This window comes from Camelus dromedarius, chromosome 21, assembly GCF_036321535.1.
Source record: "Camelus dromedarius isolate mCamDro1 chromosome 21, mCamDro1.pat, whole genome shotgun sequence".
NCBI lineage: Eukaryota > Metazoa > Chordata > Mammalia > Artiodactyla > Camelidae > Camelus > Camelus dromedarius.
In genome coordinates this window covers 3,928,471-3,945,627 of record NC_087456.1, presented here as the reverse complement: position 1 = coordinate 3,945,627, position 17,157 = coordinate 3,928,471, and the positions used below count along the sequence as shown (strand labels likewise).

Below are 17,157 nucleotides of genomic sequence, written 5' to 3'. Positions count from 1 at the left end.
CCCCGGATGTGAGGCTGGGAGCTCTCTGAGTAGGCCAGTCAGTGGCCAAGTCCACCAATCAGAAAATGATGAAGTACCAGAAGTGGGTTTAATAGAAGAAAAGGGCTTCCAGGTGTCCGATGGGCTGTTCGAGTCCTTTTGGTGAAAGGCTGTCCACTGTCTGTGGTTGAGCTGCTGCTTTGCTGTTGAAAAGTCTGGATTAGATGAAGGGATTTTAAAAAGGAGAAAGGAGTGATTTCAGGTGGTACATCCACACCGGTGAGAAGTGATGGATGACCGCCTGTGTGAGGCATAGACAGAGTCTTACAAACTTCATAAAACAGCTTTAAAAGTTCTTCCATCTGAGTGCACTTCATATGGGGTCCAGTTCATCACTGGTCGTGCTGAGAGGGCAAATAATTGATGATGGCAGAAAGGACACGGAGGCATCAAAAAGATCTCAGTCATGTTCCCTGCTTAAAGGTTGTGGCACAGTGTAATATATTTGAGCTGGTTTTTCACTGAAGAATTTTTAGTGTTTTCTGGGACTCCCCAGTGCCCCAAGGCTCCATGCAGCTGGGTGTCCCCTCAGAGCAGCTCTGTCAGCGCTTGCCCTGGGCTGATGTGGTGTCACGGGGAGCAGGACGGTCAGCGTCCCTGGCTCCTCCGAGCTCCGTCTCCTCATCCGCAGTGCCAGGTTTCTCATCCGTGTCTACTTAGTAGGGTTGCTGAGAATCACACGTGATGGTTGTCAGGTGTGATTTGTGGTTGTCTTTGTGATTGGCATATAGTCAGTGTTTGATAGAAACCCTTGTTTTTTCAGTATAATTGTAGCACCTAGATTGCAGTGGTTTTTAGTCTGCATTTTTTTATAACTTTATTCTTATTTTTAAATATGCACTTATTTTTATTTATTTTTTTGGAGGTACTGGAGATTGAAGCCAGGACATTGTGCATGCTAAGTAGGTGCTCTACAACTGAGTAATACACACCCTCCTTGTCTGCACTTGAAAATAAATATTGCAATACACAAAATAGCTCTTAAACACCATCATGGGACCTAGTCTCTGTATAGACAATTGAACACGTATGCTATTTCAATAAGAATAAATGTTGAGACGTACATTTCTGAATCTGTTAATGTGCTTAAAAACGATCATAGGTAGTGATAATCACGAGTCTTTGATCCAGTACTTCTTAGGGTCTGTTTTGCCATCAATGGAAATTACATTCTACAGAGAAGGCTAATTGGTTCTCTGATATTTGGATGGTTTAGCAGATGATCAAGGCTTTCAAAAGCTGACAGTTTTGTATTTTAAACTAACTACAAAGTTATCTTCTAGAAGTTGGAATTCCTAAGCTTGTGAAGTGTCCAGTAATCCAGGGGGTATGTGTCTGTGTCTGTGTGAACGTTTGTGTGTGTGATTTCAGGAAGGTAGAAATAAGTTCCATATAGCCTTCTGATACCTTTCTCCTCCAGTTCAAGGTGTAGGCATATATTTACACAAATAAATTGATATTCTTTTGTCATTTGGCATATTGGGAATAATAGGTTGTCATACTTGTTTCAGAAGGGTTGGGGAGCATGAGCTTAGAAAACGGGAGGAGAAAGAGGCATGGAGGCACTTCACATTTTGTGCAGAATATGAGAAACAGTCGCTTTACTTTTCTCTTTTCTTCTAAAGCAAACTGGCACTGAATTGTAACCTACTATTACTCAGAATTGCTTTTCTGATCAGATACAAGTGCCTCAGATTTTTCAAGGCAACATGAATGATGAAATGTGTTTTAGCAGTTATCTTTAAAAGTAGTTTTATTTTTCAAGTAAAAGGCTATAGCCTGTTCTTTCTTCCAGCGGTACAAGACATTCTCATTGATCTATGTACATGATCTATGTGCTTAGATTCTTTGTTTTTTTTTTTTTTTTTAAATGCTTGTTTCATTGTGGTTTGAATGAATGTTTAAATTTTCTGGATTTTGATGTTTAGAACATGCTGATTTATTAGAACTGTTAAAAACCTGATTGTTCTTTGGTCCTTGTTTGTTGGGGCACCCTATTGAATTCTGTTGTCTGTTAAAGAGGGAAATGCTTCCTCTAGCCTGCAGATCATTAAGTGAATGGTTTGCAGTGTGCCTTTAAAATTATTTGAATGCATTGATCATGTTTGTTCAGTGAATTTTGAATTGACTCATTGTAATGAATTTGCTTTGGTTCTGTGGCTTTTGCTCCTCTCCACAAGAATTTGAATTCTCTGTTGCATTTTGTATACATGTTCTTAACAGGGGAAGAAATTTTGCATTTTTTAGAGAGCTGGGTTTCCCTATCACCTCTGAATGCCTTCTATAATTGATACAATAAAAATCTGTTATTGCAGTGCATAATTATTTCATAAACTATTTTTTGGCATAATCAGAAACAATGAGAAAGAATGATAATAAAAAATAGGAAAACCTTCCTTCCTTTGAAGAATAGAAATCAGGTGGTCAGGCTCACGCATGCTTTGTGCCTGACACACTTACTCTCATGTCATTGTGTATCATGATTTGGAGATGGAGTTGCTTCAGGTTTATAGATTTTTGTTTTAACATTTGTGTTGAATTCTTTCTCCTGGCTGATGTTTCCTCTTAGGTTTGTGGAAAGTGTAGAAGGGAAACAATTGTTTTGTTTTCAGGATGCCTGAGTTGATGAGAAAAGAGTTGAGGGTGGGCTGAGGAAAAGACTGTCACTCCCTCTCCTCCCGGCTGAAATTGATAAACAAAGAAATCAATTAAGTGTATCGATATTTGTCCAATAGAAGTTAGCGAGCCCAAACTGGATAGATATGCCTAATGGAAATTACTGAGTTCACCTGCAGAATTATGTGCTTTACCCAGTAGAAGCAGATTAGAGCAATCAGAAAAATCAGTAATATGATGAGATTTAAAAGGAATATTATATCTTTTATTTCTGAAACTTTTCTACAGTAAGTTGTGTAGAGCTAAAATTAAGTTTCAAGCACCAAGAGTTAAGAGTGTGGGTGGTTCTGTAGGATCGTTATTCACGGATGTGCCTAGACCCTGCTAGAGTGGCTGAAGATGGCAGGAAAAACCCAGAGGCAGGATTTGTCATCCTAGGGTGTCCTCCATAATGGTTCCATGTGGGAGCCCATGATTGGGTTAACAAATTGTAACACACCCCAGCCGCCTGTGAACTTTAAGAAGAAAAAAATATGCTTAGAAACTGCTTTGCAAGCAAGTGCCTGTGCATCCTCACTCCAGTCTCCTTGCCTTAAAAAGCAGAGACAATGCTTTGCTTGCATAGTTGAGGTTTTAGATAGCACTCTGCTGGTTGCAAAGCAAGGACCATGGCCCTCAGCTATAAACGCTGGGGTTGTGTGCTGTTAGATATTCTATTATCCCCAATACAAGGACCTGGCTGGTCTGGTGGTCTGCTTTGTAATTCACAATCTAAAAATTTATCTTGTTCCCCTCACCCCATGACTTCCCTAAAGATACACAAATCCTTTGTACTCATTGTGGATTTTACAATCTCTGCCTCATCCCGTCTTTCCCGAAGTTCCTCCTTACTATCACACAACTATTAATGACTTTTTCCTTTTATTATACACAATAAATATGGGAGCATTTGAGAGGCTCGTGGAGTTGGCTCCCTACTCCCTCTCGATTTCTTGACTTTTTCCACAGAGTCTTGAATAATCATTCCATGTCGGTAAGACTTCTGCCAGCCAGAACCCACAGTTCCAGGTGAGAAGGATGCAGGCTTTATCTCTCCTACCCGAGGGAGAGAGAGAAGAGAATTGAGATCTGCTCCCCCGTGGTCCCTTCCTGCCCCAGGGCCACTGCAGTTCACTTGCAGCCTTCTGGCCTCTGCTCAGAGGGCCTCTGTCCCAGGACTGACTGCAGCCATTTCTTCCCTTGTCAACATTTCCTGTGCCTTTCAGAATTTGGTCTCTTCTCTGCAGTTCAACACTGGCAGATGTGATGGTGGTCAGCATGCTGGTGGGCAGTCCTTTGGGGACTCCCAGGAGCCATGCTGATTCTCCTGAGTCTCTCAATCGGGATTACAGAACAGTCGAGCACCGAAGGAAGCCCATTCACGTGAGGTCAACAGAGCATTTCATCACTTTCATTTTATTTTTAAATTTTCAGTGGAGTAATTATTTGTAGCAAACTGTTCCAGATATTCGGCCGCCTGTTTTCCTCACCACTATTACCTTGTTGGCTCTGGTGCTTGTTTTACGAACCAGGTTTCTTCTCTGGTCATTTCTAGCAGCTGGGCTTGCCGAATCCTTGATCTGCATTTGAAGCAGAATGCTTCTTCGTGATGTGAAACTGATTTTCCTATTTCTGAATATTTCGTGTACACTCAGCAACTGTTTCAAGTGAAATGCTCTTGTCCAATTTCGGTTAACTCACATTTGCTGATCTCTTGCTTTCATGCTGAGGGCAGTTTCTTCTTCCTCTATTAAAAGTTAGCAATTTGCATTTACTATGGAAGGTACTGGCCCGAGGTGCTTTTTTTCTTAAGAGTTTTAATACAATTCACCTATTAAAATGTACAGCGGTTTTTACTCTATGCCCAGAATTGTGCATCTCATTCAATCTTAGAACATTTTCATCCCCCCAACTTGAAGCCCCGTATGTATAAGCAGTCATTCCCATCTTCCCCATCCTCCCCTAGCCCCAAGGAGCCATTCTTCTCTCCCTGTGGATTTGCCTGTGCTGGACATTTCATTTAAATCGAGTCACTTCATGTAAGTGGAACCGTCTATTGTGACTGACTTCTTTCACACTGAGTAACGTTTTCAATGTTTGTCCACGTTGTGGCCTGGGTCAGTACTCTATGCTTTGCTATTGCTGAATAATATTCCACTGTATGGCTGGGCCCCACTGTTTACCCATTCATCAGGTGATAGGCATTTGGGTTGTTTCTGCTTTTTGGCTGTGATGAGTAGTGTCGCCGTGAACATTCCTGTAGGAGTTTTTATGTGGACATTTGTTTTCAGTTCTCTTACGTGTGTGCCCAGAGAGCAGAATTGCTGGGTCATTTAGAAACCAACTGTTCAACTCTCTGAGGACCTGCCAGGCTGTTTACCAAAGTGTTCACGCTGTGTTACGTCCTCACCAGCAATGGCTGCGCGCTCCGCTTTCTATGTGTCCTCATTAGTGCTTGTTACGCTTTTTTTTTTTTTATAACCTATTGTTGTGAATGTGAAGCGGTTTCTCCTAGTGGTTTTGACTTGATTTCCCTTACAGCTAATGATATTGAACATCGTTTTATTGTGCTTATTGGCCATTTATATATTTTCCTTGAAAAATATCTTTTCAGATCCTTTATTCACCTTTTAATTGAGTTGCCTTTTTATTATTGAGTTGTAGGGTTTTTTTTTTTTTTTCATTTGGAGATACAAATTCCAAATCAGATAAATGATTTGAAAAAATTTTCTCCTGTGTGTTGTTTTTTCACTTTCTGGTTGGTGTCCTTTGAAGCAAAGTTTTAAATTTTGATGAACTCCAATTTATCTCTGTTTTCTTTGTTCCTTGGGTTTTGGGGTTTTATTTAAAATCTGAGGTATTTTATTTAAACTTTTATATATAAAATAACTTAATTCATAGGGCCGTTCTAGGAGATGGGTGCGGTTGTTGTCCCCAGTCTATGGATAGGAGGCTGAGATGCAGAAAATTTCTCTGAAATATCAGTGTCACAGCTACCCGGTGCTGTGGGAGTTCAGACCCTCATGTTTGTCCCAAGCATCTGTGATCTTCACCACCATGCTCCACTACTGTCTGGAATCGTTAATGAAAACGTCTTTCCTTTTTTGATTTCTTGTTAGTTTGTTTTCTCATTGGGGACCTCATCTCCTCATTTTCCTTTCAGATATCAGTGTAGATTTATTTTAGGTCTCATGTAGGCAGAAGCATTGCTATCAGTTTACTTCTTTATTACTCACTCCCCTGTGATGATTGTTGCTAGTTGACCTAATCAAGTCATGCTTAAGTCTTTCCTGCTCATGACATTAAAAACAGTCATGACTTACAGAATGCTCAAAGAAGAAAGTACTTGATTGATTTTATTTTACTACCAAATCAAACCAATCAAATAAAAACCCGGTGTTGACACAGATTATAAGCCCTCCAGAATAGGGTCACTGTCTTCCTTGTGTTTCATTTGTTTGGTCACAGTGTCTGGATAGTGCCTTGCTGTCCAGCAGTTTTGTGAGGATACGGTGCTTGTGAATCATTGTAAGGACAGAATTTTGACAACAGACTATGTTGTTCATTTCACAAGGGAAAAAATAATATAGAAATATTGCTCAGATCTATTTTAAAATTAAGCTTGGAATTTTGAGAAGAATTCAAGAAACCATACAAAGATCTTTTTCACTAATTTTAGATCTATCTTAGACACATTATGGTTACATAGCAGAGTAAGTTATCAAGCAGATTTGACAAGAGGAGTGTATTATTGATTTTTTGTTTTAGTTGAAATATTCTATCTGGGATAAAGTAATCAGTGCCTATAAATGAACAAATATGTTTGTATTTCTATGCAACATGGGAGCAGACTTCATGTTTCTATATAATATATATGACTGTGTGTTTTAATCTGTCTGTCAGTGTTTTTATAGTTTTTCAGCAATGTTGTAACTTTAGAATTCTTCTAAGAAATTCACTCCCATTACTACTGCAGTTTGTACTGTGTATCCTGTCTTATGAATGGGATTCCACTGTCCCCTCAGTGAGGAATTTCCTCTTCTACTGAGTTAGTAGCAGATTTAAAGGAACTGTGATTTCTAGGCCTTTGCTCTCCATCTGTTTGCAGTTGGCTGTCAATCACGATTTTCCCTTTCTTGAGTTTTCATTGTTCAATTAGAATTTTTGAAAATAACTATTAATATGTTTCACCAGTCTCCCTAGAAACTTGATGTGTTTGTGCTTTTCAGTTTTCAATTTATGAAAATTGTAAATGCACACTTGTTTTTAAGTAGTCCTTTTTCACTAGATATTTGTTTATCTCTTTATAGTTAAAATACTTTTTTCCCAATGAATGAATCGGTGTGCATGTTTTAAAAATACCTTACTTTTTATTTTTCTTATTCTAACAGGTATATTTGTTTTACAGAATTTAGAAAATAAGGATAAACACAGTAATAACTTAAAATGGCCTCTAATCTCACCTGGAGATACAGTTGTAAGGTTTGAAATTGAGAATTACAAGTCCTCTCACGTTGCTCTTCTTTTTCAAGTACGTTTTGGTTACTGAGACCCTCGAATTCCCATATGAATTGTAGCAGCAGCTAGTCAGTTACTGCAGAGGAGCCCGCTGGGATTGTGATCGAGACCACGTGAAGTATACGGATAACTCTGGGGAGCACTGCCATCCCAAGAGCGCTGTCATCTTATCCAGGAATGTGCATCGTGTGTCTGTCCAGGTATTTAAGTCTTATTTAATTTTTTTCAACAATGCATAGAGTTTACATAGTATTATTTTATTTTATTTTTTTCCCTTTATACTGAGTACAAGTGTGCAAGGTACCGGGATCAGAATTGTATTATAGCTCCGCCACTTGCTGCTACCATGGACGCTGCGGTCTTTCTTTGCCCTCAGTAAAATCTTGCACAAAATAGGACCTAAGTAACTCTTTCTTGAATGAATGATTATATGATTGCTGAATGATGCTTGAGAGTCCTTGTGATGATATCTTTTTCCCAGACTTTCCCCTTTTCTTAACTATGCCCTTTCTCTTCCTTTCCTCCAGCCTGGGTTTCAGCCTGCCTGTGGCATAGATTTTTCCTGTTTGTGGACTCTTCCTTTCACTAGTTCATGATAATGTTACATGTGGGCTGTGGAAACTTGCTAGATGTCAAGAAAGAGCAAATCCACTGCATGCTAGTATTTTTAGAGTGTGGTATTCTTTTATCGATTGAAATTAAATCAGGCTGACCCCCTGAGCCCTCCCCTGAGCCCTTTTCGCCTTCCTACAGGTGATACAGCTCTGGTTGCTGCATGTGCCCTTCCCCAAGCCTTGGTTTTGGAGTTGAGTAAGTCACCATCACTGGAGCCTTCTCTTTAAAAGATGAAGAGAACATTTACTCCTTCTCCCTGGTTGGGGACTTGGATGAGATGAGGTAACAGATAAAGAATTGAGCCCCACCTCATTCTGACCCCCGTTCTTTCCATTCCGTTCTCCAGGGGAAAAGAGTACAATTCAAAAATATAAAGATTGTGAGCTAATGAGATAGACAAGACAACCGATCATTTATTAAATGTCCTTCCATGCCAGAAACAAATGTATTATACACACAAAAAGCACATAAATTACGGTAGTACTGTGGTTACAAACGTGGGTCCGAGTTCGAGTCCTGCTCTGGAGTGACCAGTCCTGTGAGATGGAGAACTGGTAGGTCGGCTTAGCCTCTCCCGGACTTGTTTTCTGTCCTGCAGAGACTGGGCTCGCTAGGCATCCCACAACCGTAGAGGTGCTGTAGGGTGTAAATGACCCGCGTGGGCAGCCCGAGTTCAGCTGCTCATTCGTCTTAAGTGCAAGATAGCATAATTTTTGCGGTGACGGCTTTATGACAGCCCCGTGTAGACTCTCAGTGCTCCGAAGGGATGCCTTGTGGTTTGGAGATGGGATTCTCACTTCTGTAAATACCCAAGGATTGTGTTATTGGGCCCTGCTGATTTGAATCTATTCTTAAGAAAGTACATATTGTAGATATATTTTTCAAGCATGCATGCTATTTTTCTTTTATTATTTATAGTTCTACCCTCTCATCTCTTGGTGTGACTTTCATGGAATCCAGGAAACAGCCCTAAGCCAACTGCCCCTTCACACTTCTCCGTGGTGGTTTTCTTCCCTGACTAGAAGAGGGTTTTGCAGAGGAAATTTTCTTTGTTCCCCTTTTCTTGGAGTCTCTCTGTCTGTCTGCCCACCTCTCACCTGTCCAACTGTCCATTTCTCTACCCACTCATTCTTCTGACTTGTTCCAAAAAGCATTTCAGGCAGCTTACAGAAGAACAGATACCAAATAAACAGGTGAGAAAATGGGGCCAAGTTCAGACAGTGAGGCTAGGAGGCGAGCCTGTGTGAGAGTTGCAGGCATGAGACACACGCCTCTGCCCTGTTGACTTATAATATCGACAGCAAGAGTGTGCCTGAGGCTCCCAGCAGACACAGGGAAACAGGGTTTGTGGGAGATGCTCACTGGCTGTGAAATAAATAAGTGGCTGAGGAGAAGCCCAGCATTTCCAGCTACTAAGGCTTAGGAGAATATTTTGAGTGTCTTCCAAGATCAGAGTATTGCACCTTTTCTTTTTTTAGAGTTCTATGTATAGTTGGTTACATTCTATACCTGGAAATTTCTCCAAAACTGCTTCCCACGTGAGTCCCATGGCTCGGGAATGGGGTGGTTCTCCTCATTGACGGGGGTTAGCCAGAAACAGAAAATGACAGCCTCAAAGGAGCCTGGGATTTGTCAGTTATGTTTTGTCAGTGCTGTAGATTTCAGAAAATGCTTTCACCTTTTCTCTCCACCTGAGGCGGCAGCGTGCTCTCTTACCAGCATCAGGAGCTCAGGGCCACGGGATGGTGAGGGCTGACTGCACTGCCGTCAAGACAGCTGAGCTAGTCACTGCAGGTGTGGTGCTTTTAAGTAGTGCACTTCATTTTCTTTAATAGGTTTCAACAGGTAGTTAATTAACTGAGTTAATTAACATTTAATAAATATGATGCTTTGTGGAAAAGACAGTTATAGGCAGAATATAAGTTGTGAACACTTTGAAAACGGTTTCATTACTGAAATTTCAGTAGGGAAGTTTTAGTTTATCTTATTTACGCCTCTCTTTAAAAGTAACAAAGAAACAAGACAGAAAAAGCAGAGGATGATTTCTGTTCTTCCTCTCGGCTTGCAGGTGCCCTCACCTCCAGTGGCATCCATCCAGACACCAGCATTGACAATGGCCGTGCTCAGAACCGCCTCAGCCCTGAAGACACAACTGACAAATAGAAGGGGGCCGCGCCCTGTTACAGCAGGTGCTCTCACTTTGTGGGTCCTTATGTAACTGCGTGGTGTTAATCAGGATCGCCCGTTCTACATTGTGTGACGCTGCTGCGGTGTCTCCTAGTTATTGTTTCTGTAAGCACTCGTGTATTTTTTTCAATGTGTGGTACTAGACATCTAAAAATGCTTTTTTCAGATGAAAAATAATGTGTATTTAATATAAAAGTCTGAAAAAGGGGGCGAAAGGGTCTATCCTGGTCTCACTACTCAGAGGTAATAATTAACACTTTAACATCTATTTTCTGTTCTTTTCACCATTGTGTATCACCTCTGTCATAAAAAACAGCGAGCACTCTGCCTGTTTACTGTGTGGAGACCTCCATTTTCCATTCGGCTGATTACACGTTTTTCTACAATATTCTATCTCCCCTGGCATGATTTTTAATGACCAGTATAGCATTCTGTCTTGTGGAGGCATCGTCCATTTTACTTCGGACTTAAATAAACTTTTAAATTCCAAGTATACTTAACTGAAGTACTGAGAAGAGAACTGTGGTGGTACCAAAAGGCCCCTACATCCCTTCCCCTTTTTTCCTGAGAGTAAAATCTATTGAGAATGTGGTGTATATATTTCATGACTTTTATGCCTATGTCATATATATATACACATTCATACATACACGTATATCAGAAATCTATGTTTATGTGTGTGTGTATATGCTTTATTGAAAAATAAGGCCGTACTATATGTTTTCTGCAGCTCGCTTTATTCACTCAGGTGTATATCATAGACGTCCTCCCACTCCAGACTCACCCGGTCCTTTCAGATAGATTAGAGGGGTCTCCTGATGTGCAGGTTTGGTCTCTTGTACAAGGACACATTTGGTGGGAGAGTACTGTGGACAAGGCCTTGGACCACGGTGAAACGCCGGACCCTTAGTCCCCACAGCTCGCCTTGATTTACCGCATCATTGTCTTGATGCTGGATACTTAAGTTTTCTCCATTTTCCACTGTCAGAAAGGGTGTTTGACTGGCATCCTTCTTGTACAAACATTCCTGTGATCTTGGATGAGTATTCCTTTAGTTAAGGTTTCTGGAAATTTAGTCCCTGGATGTGACAATTACATACATCACAGGCTCCTTTCAAGTGACTCTAGAAATTCCTTCTCCTGCGGGGAATGAAAAGATGTAGAACAACTTATGTAACCAATTCTCTATCGCTGGATATGATTTCACTTCAGTTTTTCTTCCCACCATTGTAAAAAGTGCTGTGCAAATGCTCTGATGAGTACATCTTTTTGAACTGATTTTTTTTCTAAACAAAATGATTCCTAAAAGTGGAGTTCAGTGTGTGTGTTCACACGTTTTTCAGAGTTTACATATCCATTGACATGTCGTCCTCCAAAAAGATCGCTCACAGTTTGTTCTCTCAAAGATGGATACTAGCTAGAATACCTTTTAAAAATATTTGCCAATATGATGAGCAAAAGTGCTTTTTCATTGTTTTATTTTGCACTTGATGACCAGTGAGGTATTGAGCATTTTTCACTCATTATCCATCTGACTTTTAAAAAGTGAATGATCCCTTTTGTCCTTTGCACACATTTAAGTGAGGGAGCTTCTTGTTGCTTTGTGACAGCTCTTTGTATGTTATGAACATTAACCCCTTGTCTTCATCAACATGTATCTCAGAGCTTTTCCTTGTCATATCTTGCCTTTCATTTTGTTCAGTAGGTTTATTTTTGTTGTGGCCCAAAATAATCTTAAGATAGTAAATGTCATCTTTTTGGGTTTTATCCTTGATTTTATTCTTAGAAATACTTTCTTATAATGGTAAATATCTCTTCTGTAGGTTTTTTTAATCTCTAAGATGGAGATGATAATAGTACTTGTTATAGAGAGGAGAAGTTGAATTAATATGAGCAAAGAGTTGTATTTGCTGTTATTAGTACTTTCTAATATTTACATCACTATCTGTAATTTTTCTTGTGGTCATCATGACTGGAATAGAATTTGTTTTTTCCAGGTGATTCTCTGATTGTCCCAAGACAATTATTGAATTCATACTTTGCTCTTTGATTTGAAATCCCACCTGTAAAAAATACTTATGTACACTAGAGTCTCTTTTGGAGCTCATGGTTTATTTCTGTCAATCTTACTTTCTTACTCCAGCACTATATCTAACATATTGTAAAAATTTATTTAATATCTGACAGTGTGATTTTTTTTTTATTCTTTTTTCCATCCCTAATTTTCTTGGCTAGTATTATGACTTTATTATTCCTAAAGAATTCTAAAATATATTTTTCAAGTTAAAAAAAAAGATAAGAGTTGTCATGGGATTTTTTTAGTAAGTTTTGAATTATATTTAGGAGAACGTACATCTTTACAAAACTGCTTTCCCCCATACAATATGTTGATGTCTCTACATTCACACCTCTTACTTTACCACTCAGTACAGTCCTGTACTTTCTCCATGTACAACATGGACATTGTTTTTGAGTTTATTCCAGATTATTGTTGATGTTTTTGTTAATTTTGGAAGTGAAAATATTTTGCTATTATATTTTTTATCTGTTCAAACTGACTCCTAGGAAGGCAGATTCGGTTTGTAAATACTCACTTTGTAACTTGTCATTTAAAATTGTAAGTATTAAGTACTTGTTACAGAATCCTTTCTTTTCTGTTTTTAAAAATTTGTTTCCAAGATTCTCAAAATGGTCATAGCTAAGTAGTATAGGTGGGGAGACAGATGGAGAGAGGTAGTGTGGCTCATGTACAAACTCTGAGCACTTTCATGGCTGCCTTTATGCTGGAAAAGCCACTGAAGAGCCCAGGTCAGACCAGGGGTGGCTTTGTATGCACTTGAAAGCCAGCTTTCCTGCCTGTATGGTGAAGCCTGGTGGGCGAGGCAGGTAGATGATCAAGGTCGAATGGAGGTTATTTGCTGCACAGAGCGCTGTGTCTGAGAACTGGAGACCATCACCATGGGAAATGCTTGGTGCCAGGAACACTGCAGGGGAGCTGGGAAGCCTGTGTGTTAAGGATTTTCCAGCCCTGGGAGTAGGAAGATCAGACTCTGCATTCAGATCTGAGTTTGAATTCATCCTCTTTAGTTTACTGGTCCTCTGACTTTTGTCAAGTTATATACCCGCTTTCAATTCCTGTTTTCTTGTCTCTCAAGATAGGAGAATTATGGCCTGCTGCTAGAGAGTTTGATCAGTGTAAATAACTTGTGTCTATAAGATGCCACGTACAGTCACAATCTCAGTGAGAAGTGGGCTGTCACCTCTTCTTCTGCAACTCACTGCTTGACAAGACATGGGGGAAAGCCAGTCCCTAATTTGTGTGTGATGCAAGTAGGAAAAAAATTAATGCCTTGCCTTTCCCTAGCAGTATTCTTACTCCTTTGCTTCATTTACTTCTTTCCTCCTTTCCTTTCCCCTCCTCCACCAAAAGAGCCTGAGACTGTCTCAGAACACTAGATTCAAATTACTTTAAAGTTTGGCTCATCCTAAAGAAATGACAGTAACATAAAAAAATCTGTACACATCCCAGAATACATTGTATTTGATTTACACACACACACACACGCACACACACACACACACAATCAGGCTACCTCTCACTTGCAGAGGGAGAAGGACCACTTTTTCTGAGTTTTCATTCACTGAGCGTGAGAACAAAGTCTCTTACGCAGACTTTCACCAGCCTTCGTGCATGGTGTTTTTAATTGGATTTCTGCTTTGTGGCCATAGATATAGTCTCCTAGTAGAAGAGAGAAAGTGGAAACAGACATTCTGCTGAGATATTGGTGTCATCATATTTGAGTTGGAAAGGACTTAAGACAGCATAGAATTGTAACTTTTATGGGTGAGAATCCATGATGGTGTAACTTGGACAAGAACCTGGGTCTTCTGCCATCTTGTCCACGTGGGTGAAGAGGCAACTGGGCAGGGGATGGCAGGGATCCTTCTTGCTTGAGTTCCAGGGTCTTGTTAGTTTTCATTGCTCAGCTGCCTTTAGTTTATGTCCATGTGGCCTCTCATGGGAAGGTCACTCTATCCTGATAGATTGAGTTTCTTATCAGCAAAAGCTCTGGACCCACTCATATTTCACAGAGTTTTCTGCTGACCTGCTGACACTTTATATAAATGAGACCTAAGAAACTACTGAATATAAAATCCTTATTGTTATCATTTGCCCTCGAGTTCCATAGGAATGGGGTGCTGTCTCAGGCTGTCTAAAGCTAGATCTGAACAAAGATATGGTGATAGGCTGTGCTGCTGGACCTCCACAGTCAAAGGAGTTTTCCACCTTAGTTTTTAGAATCAGGCAGATGAGTTCAAATCTTGCCTTTACCAGTTATTATCTTTGTGACTTGGGGGAGAAACTGTAGTCTTTTTGTCCAATTCTCTTTATCTGTAAATAAGTTCAGTATTTATTTATGGTTTCCCTTTTGTAATTGAATGAGCTAATTCCCTCATTTATACCTAAAATAGTGATCGCGTGTTTCTATGCTGGTGTCTTGGTAGTTGATTACTATGGGACTCGGCAGTGAGAATGGGGGTGGGGGACCCCTGGATCATAGAGCTTATATTCCAGGATATGCTTGTAAAAGACTGGATGTGCAGTGGATTTTTAGTAAATATCCACTTCTTTCCTAATCTGCATTGATTGTGTATATATCTTTATACTAATATATGAACAATTTTTATTGCAATTTAAATATCTTTGTAGTATTTACAATATGTAGCTGTAAAAAAATACGTGAAATAAAATGCTTTGACTTTTATTTTCTTTTCAATAAGCAAAACAAAATAAAATAGAAAAGAAAAAAGTTTTGAAGGAGTAGAAATAACTTTAATTCCGTCGAATCAATTCCATATAATAGGTTTTTTGTTCGTGTTGTTAAACAGCATATAAAATTGATAGGTTGTGACATACTGGAAATGAGGAAACAGTGGAGACATACTACCTCTAATGCTGTCATTTTGTTTACCAAGTCCAAACTCGTTCTGCTTTCTGCATGACAGGCCAATAAATTGGGAGATGAGATGTTGGAGTAAGGAATAGTGACTTTATTTGAAAAGCTGGCAGACCCAGAAGATGGCATAATGATATCCAGGAGAACTCTCTTCCCCAAGTCAGAATTCAGTCTCCTTTTATACTAAAAAGTGGTAGGGGTGTTGTTGGTTGTCGCAAACTTCTTGCTGCACGAATTGTTTGTCCTTGGAATCCTTTGTTCTTGAAGCTGTCCATGTGGGTCAAATCATGGTGCCCCTGTAAAACATCCAAAAAAAAAAAAAAAAAAACAAAGATTATTCTCTATTTTGCAACTTGCCATCTCTACATAAGTGTAGAGAAGCTAATATCCTTAAAGATCAGAGTCCAGAGAATAGGCTCTCCTGGCTATTTCTGGCTAAAGGCAACTTTCTTTTACAAAAGGTCCAGAGATAGCAAGTCTGAGCCTAGAAAACAGGGCACAGGTTTAAAGCCAAATGAACACATTTAACATGGAGTCAAATTTGTTCTTTTCTATTACAATTTCTTTTTCCACCTATAAATAATTTTAGTAAGAAACATGAGCAATGTTTTTATTTTTGGTTCTTAATAACGGATAAGTGGGCCAACTACAGTTTTGTGAGCAGGGATGCTGTGCATGCCTTGGGGTCTCAGCAAACTCTTGTTGGGGGTGGTCCACCCTGCAACATGTCTGATGCCCCGTCACTCTTGGTGAGGGTCCCCCTAACCAGGGGCTCTCTTCAGGAACCACCATGTGGGCATTGACCTCTGGAGAGCACTTTTTCAGCTGCAGGAAATTTTTTCAGATGCTGTGATGGAAAAATCACTCCAGCTGGGGATAATCAGGGAACAAAGGAAGGGTAAAAGGGCTTGGAGTAGAGTAGAAGAGAAGGGCAGAAGATCAGGGAGCCTGGGGGCTTGGTAGTGGAGCCTCGGGAGAGAGAGGAGCAGAGGTGGGGAGCGGCCAGGCTACGGAACCAGCTTCTGCAACTGTCCCCGCACCCAAGCCACACAGATTTTAATTGGGCCCAAGACTCTCTCCTGTCTGGATGTCACCCTGGGCAGAACCTTGAGAATCGAAGGTAAGGGGTGGGCAGCACTTACCTAGGGGTCACTGAGGACTTTGGTCAAGTCCACAGTGCCTTTTCTAGACATGTGCCTTCACCTGTACTTTATCTCAGGATCTGAGAAGCAGGAGCAAGGAACTCAGGGAGAGATCCAGGAAGATATCCGACTGTGTTAAGAGAGGACAGACACAGTGAAACGGGGACCGAGGACACTTGCAGCAAAGTAAAATGACTTCATAACTATTGCATCAGAGCTGCAGGTGTGAGAGAGCCTAAGACTGTCTCAGAGTGCAGGGGACAAGAGGAAAGGAATGGTAAAATTAACACTGACAATTGAAATTTTGTTAAATAGCCTTCTACTCTTAATTGTATTACTTGAATGTATGCAGGTGTATTTCTATGAGCATTTATAGGTTCACACAACCCCACCAAACCCTCTTGCCCCCATCGGGGATGGGATTTCTCAAGCACAGTGCCCCTCCTGCTTGGGTGGGCCACGCTGCGGGTCCTCGACTGGGGCCGGACAGCTACAGGACACTGAGTCCCCGAGGCACGGGCTGTGAGACACGACAGGAACATCTCTGCTCTAGACTGAGGGCCTCCTTTTCCCCCTGCAGTGCAAGAATGCCGGTGACTCAGTTAGAAGCGTGCATCCAAGCCGTCCTTCCGAGTCATCATCATCTAGAATCGGTGCCTGAATCTTCTGAATTTCTCCAGAATGTGGTTTACAATCACCTTCAAAAAGTGAGTGTGTGTCCTCTTACAAGTGAAGGAATTACTGCCGTTTTCCTGGAACTTACTCACCACTAGTCCATCTGATTTTTCTGTGCTAGGATTCAGTATGGCATGCTAAAAATTCTGCAGTCAGATCTTGAAACACTGATGGAGAGGATTATTTATTTTATTTCTTTATATGATAGTATTTTACTTTCAAATTTCAGAGTTTTCGGTTCTTTCAAAATTTTTTGGTGGGTTGGAGAAACAACTTTGCTCTTACCATCTTTGTGACCTGTTGCTATATGCCTCTTAGCTGTCTTCTGTCACTTGTGAGGCGGTTCCATTTCTGACCCTGTCCGGGTT

The 17,157-nt window shown here is 40.4% G+C and overlaps 1 protein-coding gene across 4 annotated transcripts in view; it reads left to right on the top strand.

Moving 5' to 3' along the window:
• LOC116151557 (trafficking protein particle complex subunit 9) overlaps positions 1-17,157 on the top strand; it is a 373,012-nt gene that overhangs the window by 20,006 nt on the left and 335,849 nt on the right. For 2 of the 4 annotated variants that reach the window (XR_010377092.1, XR_010377091.1), the window contains exons 4-5: positions 7,227-7,412; positions 9,896-10,119. The exons of 1 other annotated variant lie outside the window; for it this stretch is intronic. The gene's annotated coding sequence lies outside the window, so the exon portion shown is untranslated. Of the gene's footprint in view, positions 1-7,226; positions 7,413-7,965; positions 8,023-9,895; positions 10,120-16,694; positions 16,822-17,157 lie in introns of all 4 variants that reach the window. One more of the 4 variants, XM_064477021.1, reaches the window with a different exon arrangement.